This window comes from Bos grunniens, chromosome 6 (genome assembly GCF_055505025.1).
Source record: "Bos grunniens cultivar Pamir isolate PY7600 chromosome 6, Bosgru_T2T1.0, whole genome shotgun sequence".
In the NCBI taxonomy this organism is placed as follows: Eukaryota; Metazoa; Chordata; class Mammalia; order Artiodactyla; family Bovidae; genus Bos; species Bos grunniens.
This window is the reverse complement of record NC_141170.1, coordinates 25,469,622-25,477,770: the sequence shown is the minus strand read 5'-3', so window position 1 is coordinate 25,477,770 and position 8,149 is coordinate 25,469,622.

The following is an 8,149-nucleotide window of genomic DNA, read 5'->3' as shown; positions in this document are numbered from 1 at the left end:
TTCATGGAAACAGCAGGTTCTTTCTAGTATTATTCCAGAAGAAGTAGATCTCGCCTTCTTACCCTCAAAGACTGCTTTGCATACTGTGGCAAGATTACTGCAGTTGTAAAAGGGGAAGCACTGACCAATTTCTTTCCTGTTCCAAGAGATCTCTCCACCCATGTTGTCCTCACAGTATCCTCTTCCAGAGGGAGTGAGCCAGGAACAGGGAGGAAAGAAGTGCTTTCTGAGGACACAGTTTGGTCAAGAACATTCATTTGGTCAAGAACAGGAAGAACTGTGGGTTATTTTAGGGACTCTGTTCTAAATTCAATTATTTATTTATTTTTAAGCCCTGGGTGTACCTTGAATAACAGTTTTATAATATACTATTTCTTCTACATTTTCATAAATTCCATAATATACTTCTTTCCCTGTTAAGCATGCCTTTCTAATTAAGCTTTATTTGTGTATACAGACTTAGTCCTCAGATCTCACTCTTGTGACCTGTTATTTTCCAAACAGGATTGCAAAATCTTTCCCACCCCTCATGCTTTTCTTGAAGTCTGACCTTGATATTTCTTCCATAAAGTGTTGGCATCTCTATTCTGTCTTGTTGAATCTTCGCAGAGCTTTGTGTCTGCCTTGACCAACAGATGGAAGTGGCAGTGTGCAACTCCCAAAGATAGAATATAAAAATACCATGCCTTCTATCTGTTTTTTTTTTTTTTAACACTAAAAGCATTTTGTATTGGGGTATAGCCAATTAACAAAGCTGTGATAGTTTCAGATGAACAGTGAAGGGACTCAGCCATACATATACGTATATCCATTCTCCCCCAAATATGTTTCTATTTTTTTAGGATCCTCATTATTGGAACCCAGATGCTATACTGTGAAGAAGCCCAAACTCACCCAGGTGGAGAGGTCAATGGTGAAGCAATATGGAGGTATTTTGGCCATACATTCAGCTGAAGTCCCAGCCAATAACTAATATCAGCTGCTAGACACATGAGTGGACATATCTTTAGATAATAAGCTCCCAGCTATGAAGCCACATTAACCACTGAGTCCCAAATAAGACCGTAAACATAGTGGAGCAGAGACAAGCCATCCCCACTGTGCTCTGTCTGAATTCCTGATTCACAAAATTAGTGAGCCTAATAAAATAGTAATTTTATATCACTAAATTTGGGATTGTTTGTTAAGCAGCAATAAATAACTCTAGAGCTTGTTAGAATAAATACCCTGGCTTCACCCTCTTCCCTGAATCTTCTGCCCCTACCCACCCCTGCAATGGTCAAACTCTATTGGAAATCACAAGGCAAGGGATCCCATTGAAGCAGCCTATGTACATCAGCTTCCTGGGGCAGTAAGCAAGGTGGAATGAGCATCTGGGGAGATTGGCAGACAACCAGCACAGTTGGGAGTCTCATTTACACACTGCCTTCTTTCAGTAATGATGGAAAGTAAACAGGATGAGAGTTGGGATGCCTAAATTTGAGCCAGGATAGGATAAATAGTAAACAGCAGTACTTTCACCATCCGTTAGTTGAATCTATAAAACGAGGGGTTTGAAGCAAGTAACTTCAAAGTTGTCTTTCAGCTCTGGCATTTATCATGAAAAACTACCAAAGCTTAATCATTAACAGCATAGACTCCATACTGCCCAAAGCCATCCCACAGAATCAGTACAATCTCTTTCAAAACTCCAATGACATTTTCATAGAAAACAACAACAACAATCCTAAAAGTCATATGGAACCACAAAAGACCACCAATAGCCAAAGCCATCCTGAGAAAGAATAGAAAGTTGGAGGAATCACACTACCTGGTTTCAAACTATACTGCAAATCTTTGGTAATCAAAGTAATATGGCACTGGCATAAAAATAGACACATGGACAAATGGAAGAGGACTAAGGGGCCAGAAACAAACCCTTACATATATAGTCAACTAATATTTGACTTAGGAGCCAAGAATATTCAAGGGAAGGGATAGTCTCTTCATAAGTGGTGTTGGGACAATCACATGCAGAAGAATGAAACCTGACCCCTGTCTTACGCCACTCACAAAAGCTAGCTTGAAATGATCAGAGAGAAAATAAAGAAATGCCTAGAGATAAACGAAAATGAAAACATTTTGATCCAAAATGTATGGGACACAGCAAAAGCAGTTCTAAGAGATGTTTATATCAATACAAGCTCACCTCAGGAAACAAGAAAAATCTCAAATAAAAACCTAGCCTTACACCTAAAGCAACTAGAGCTAGAACAAACAAAACTCAAAGTCAAAAGACAGAAAATAATCATAAAGATCAGAGCAGAAATAAATGACATACAAATGAAGAAAACAATAGAAAAGATCATTGAAACTAAAAGCTGGTTCTCTGAAAACATAAACAAAATTGAGAACCTTGAACCTTTAGCCAGACACATCAAGAAAAAAAGGGAGGGCCCACATCAATAAAATTAGAAATAAAAAAGAAGAAGTTACAACTGTTATTATATAAATACAAAGGACCACAAGAGACTACTACGAGCATCTACATGCCAATAAAATGGACAACCTGGAAGAAATGAGCAAATCTTTAAAAAAGTACAATCTCCTCAGACTCAGCCAGGAAGAAATGAAATATGAACAGATCAATCATAAATAATCAAATTCAAATTGTGATTTTAAAATTTCCAACAAACAAAAGTCCAGGGCCAGATGGCTTCAAAGACAAATTCTATCTGAAAGTCTTCCAAAAAACTGCAGAGGAAGGAACACTTCCAAACTCATTCTATGAGGCCACCACATAATAAAATCAAAACTAGACAAAGATACCATAAGAAAAGAAAATTCTAGGCCAATATCACTGATGAATATAGATGCAAAAATCCTCAACAAAGTACTAGCAAATCAAATCCAACAATATATTAAAAGGATCATACACCATGATTAAGTGGGATTTATCCAAAGGATGTAAAGATTCTTCAATATACACAAATCAATCAGTGTGATACACCACATTAACAAATTGAAGGACAAAAACCAAATGATCATCTCAATAGATGCAGATAAAAGTTTTGACAAAATTCAACACCATTTATTATATTAAAAAAAGTGTCCAGAAAGTGCTCATAGAGACCACATACCTCAACCTAATAAAGCCCTTATATGACAAACTCAGAGCTGACATCATACTCAACCATGAAAACCTGAAAGCATTTCCTCTAAGATCAGGAACAAGACAAGGATGTCCACCTTCACCACTTGTATTTAACATAGTTTTAGCAATAACAGTCAGAGAAGAAAAAGAAATAAAAGGAATTCAAATTGTAAAGGAAGAAGTAAAATTGTCACTGTTTACAGATAACATATTATACATAGAAAATCCTAGAGATGCTACCAGAAAACTACTAGAGCTCATCAATGAACTTAGCAAAGTTTCAGGATACAAAGTTAATACACAGATATCTGCTGCATTTCTATATACTAACAACAAAAGATCATAAAGAGAAATTAAGGAAACACCCCACTTATTATCACATCAAAAAGAATAAAATATCTAGGAAAAGCCCGTGAATTGCTAGAGCAATCCTGAGGGTTAAAAAGCAAAACAGGAGGCATAGCTCTTCCAGCCTTGTTCAAAGCTACAGTAATCAAAACAGTGAGGTACTGGTACAAAAACAGGCATATGGATAAATGGAACAGAATAGAGAGCTCAAAATAAACCTACACATCTACAGTCAATTAATCATTGACAAAGGAGGCAAGAATAGAAAGCAGGAAAAATACAGTCTCCTCAGCAAGCGGTACTTAAAAAGGTGGACAGTTGCAGGTAAATCAATGAAGTTAGAACACAGCCTGACACCATCTACAAAAATAAACTCAAAATAGCTTAAAGATTTAAACATAGGATGTGACACCAGAAAACTCCTAGAAAAGAGCATAGGTAATACATTCTCTGACATAAATTGTACCAATGTTTTCTTAGGTCAGTCTTCCAAGACAATATAAATAAAAGCAAAAATAAAGAAGTGGGACCTAATCAAACTCACAAGCTTTTGCACAGCAAAGGAAACCATTAGAAAAAAGAAACCGAAAAGGTAACCTACAGAATGGGAGAAAATATTTGCAAATTTTGCAATAAACAAGGGCTTCATCTCCAAAATATACAAACAGATCATACAGCTCAACAACAACAACAAAAGCCCAATTGAAAAATGGGCAGAAGACCTTAATAGACATTTCCCCAAAGAAGACTACAGATGGCAAGTACGTACCTAAAAAGATTCTCATCATCACTAATCATTAGAGAAATGCAGATCAAGACTACAGTGAGGTACCATTTCACACCAGCTAGAATGGCCATTATTAAAAAGTTTACGAATAACAAGTACAGGACGGGGTGTGAAGAAAAGAGAACCCTAATACACTGTTGGTGGAAATGTAAGTTGGTTTAGCCACTATGGAAAACAGTAAAACTAAAAGTAGAATCACTATATGATCCAGCAATCACACTCCTGGGCATATACTTAGACAAAACTACAATTCAAAAAGATACATGCACCCCTATGTTTGTAGCAGCACTGTTCACGATAGCCAAAACATGGAAATAACCTAAATGTCCATTGACAGGTGACTGGATAAAGAAGCAATATGTATATTCAATGGAATACTACTCAGCCAAAGAATGAGTGAAATAATGCTGTTTGCAAAAACATAGATGGACCTAGAGATTATCATACTAAGTGAAGTAAGCCAAAGAAAGACAAACACCACATGATATCGCTTGTATGTGGAATCTAAAAAAAAAAAAAAATTCACATGAACTCACACAAAAGAGAAATAGATCCACAGACACAGAAGACAAACTTATGGTTACCAAAGCAGAAAGGGAGGAGAGATAAATTAGGAGTTTGTGATTACCATATACACATTACTATATAGAAAGTAGATAACCAACAAGGATCTACTGTATAGCAAAAAAAAAAAAACAGAACCACTTTGCTCTATACTTGAAACTAATACAACATTGTAAATAACTATACTTCAATACATTTTTTAAATTAAAAAATAATAAATTAACTTGAAATGAGCTAAAAGCTTAAAACGTGAGACCTGAAATCATAAAAACCCCAGGAGAAAACATGGGGAACAGCTCCTTGTTTACATTGGTCTTAGTAACAATTTTTTATATAACGTCACAAGCAACAAAAATTAATAAGCATAACTATATCAGAAGAAACAACCAACAAAATGAAAAGGCAAACTATAGAATGGGAGAAAAATATTTGCAAATCATATATCTTGATAAGGAGTTAATGACCAACACATATAAAAACTCATACAGCTCAATGGCCAAAACCCAAATAATCTGATTTTAAAATGGGCAAAGAACCTGAATAGATTTTTGTTTTTTCAAATAAGATACACAAATGGCCAACAGGTACATGAGAAAGTGCTCAACTAATCATCAAGGAAATGTAAATCAAAACCATAGTGAGATATCACATCACACCTGTTAGATGGCTGTCATCAAAAACCAATAGATAAGTGTTGGAGAGGATGTAGAGAAAAGGGACAGCTTGTGCACTGTTGATGGGAATGTAAACTGTTAGAGCCACTAAGGAGAATAGTATCTGTCTGGCTGATCCTGTCCACAATGCCAATTGTCTTGCTGTTTACACTGTTGCTGAACCCAGGATAGGCAAGGCTTGAGCTAAGAGGCTGGAAGAAGACTGGAGGAGCCATAGGAAATACAGGCACGTTTATTCTCTCCTGGCTGGCACAGATAATCACCAAAGAATGCTCAAACTACTGCAGAATTGCACTCATCTCACTCGCTAGTAAATTAATGCTCAAAATTCTCCAAGCCAGGCTTCAGCAATATGTGAACTGTGAACTTCCTGATGTTCAAGCTGTTTTAGAAAAGGCATTCTTTGGCATTGTCTTTCTTTGGGGTTGGAATGAAAACTGACCTTTTCCAGTCCTGTGGCCACTGCTGAGTTTTCCAAATTTGCTGGCATATTGAGTGCAGCACTTTCATAGCATCATCTTTCAGGATTTGAAATAGCTCCACTGGAATTCCATCACCTCCACTAGCTTTGTTTGTAGTGATGCTTTCTAAGGCCCACTTGACTTTACATTCCAGGATCACACCATCGTGATTATCTGGGTCGTGAAGATCTTTTTTGTACAGTTCTTCTGTGTATTCTTGCCATCTCTTCTTAATATCTTCTGCTTCTGTTAGGTCCATACCATTTCTGTCCTTTATCGAGCCCATCTTTGCATGAAATGTTCCCTTGGTATCTCTGATTTTCTTGAAGAGATTTCTAGTCTTTCTCATTCTGTTGTTTTCCTCTATTTCTTTGCATTGATCACTGAGGAAGGCTTTCTTATCTCTTCTTGCTATTCTTTGGAACTCTGCATCCAGATGCTTATATCTTTCCTTTTCTCCTTTGCTTTTCGCTTCTCTTCTTTTCACAGCTATTTGTAAGGCCTCCCCAGACAGCTATTTTGCTTTTTTGCATTTCTTTTCCATGGGGATGGTCTTGATCCCTGTCTCCTGTACAGTGTCACGAACCTCTGTCCATAGTTCATCAGGCACTCTATCTATCAGATCTAGTCCCTTAAATCTATTTCTCACTTCTACTGTATAATCATAAGGGATTTGATTTAGGTCATAGCTGAATGGTCTAGTGGTTTTCCCCACTTTCTTCAATTTAAATCTGAATTTGGCAATAAGGAGTTCATGATCTGAGCCACAGTCAGCTCCCGGTCTTGTTTTTGCTGACTTTATAGAGAGCTTCTCCATCTTTGGCTGCAAAGAATATAATCAATCTGATTTTGGTGTTGACCATCTGGTGATGTCCATGTGTAGAGCCTTCTCCTGTGTTGTTGGAAGAGGGTGTTTGCTATGACCAGTGTGTTCTCTTGGCAAAACTCTATTAGCTTTTGCCCTGCTTCATTCTATATTCCTAGGCCAAATTTGCCTGTTACTCCCGGTGTTTCTTGACTTCCTACTTTTGCATTCTAGTCCCCTCTAATGAAAAGGACATCTTTTTTGGGTATTAGTTCTAGAAGGTCTTGTAGGTCTTCATAGAACCGTTCAACTTCAGCTTCTTCAGTGTTACTGGTTGATGCATAGACTTGGATTACTGTGATATTGAATGATTTGCCTTGGAAACAAATAGAGATCATCCTATCGTTTTTGAGATTGCATCCAAGTACTGCATTTCTGACTCTTTTGTTGACCATGATGGCTACTCCATTTCTTCTAAGGGATTCCTGCCCACAGTAGTGGTGGATGCACGGGTGCAGGAGGGCCAAGAGGAGCTACTCCATGTTCAAGTCAGGAGGGGCGGCAGTGAGGAGATACCCCTCGTCCAAGGTAAGGAGCAGCAGCTACACTTTGCTGGAGCACCCGTGAAGAGATACCCCACGTCCAAGGTAAGAGAAACCCAAGTAAGACGGTAGGTGTGGCAAGAGGGCATCAGAGGGCAGACACACTGAAACCATACTCACGAAATCTAGTCAATCTAATCACACAGACCACAGCCTTGTCTAACTCAATGAAACTAAGCCATGCCCTGTGGGGCCACCCAAGATGGGCAGGTCATGGTGGATAGGTCTGACAGAATGTGGTCCACTGGAGAAGGGAGTGGCAAACCACTTCAGTATTCTTGCCTTAAGAACCCCATGAACAGTATGAAAAGGCAAAATGATAGGATACTGAAAGAGAAACTCCCCAGGTCAGTAGGTCCCCAATATGCTATTGGAGATCAGTGGAGAAATAACTCCAGAAAGAATGAAGGGATGGAGCCAAAACAAAAACAAAACCCAGCTGTGGATGTGACTGCTGATAAAAGCAAGGTCCGATGCTGTAAAGAGCAATATTGCATAGGAACCTGGAATGTCAGGTCCATGAATCAAGGCAAATTGGAAGTGGTCAAATAGGAGATGACAAGAGTGAACGTCGACATTCTAGGAATCAGCGAACTAAAATGGACTGGAATGGGTGAATTTAACTCAGATGTTTGAAGCTCAATATGGCTTAAATGAGGATTGACAAACACAAATGACCATCTTTCCTGATTCATTTTATCTCCTCTTGGAGACAGAAAGCCAACTCAGACGTATTTTGTTTTGCATCTGTTTCTCTCCATCCTCTGCAAAAACT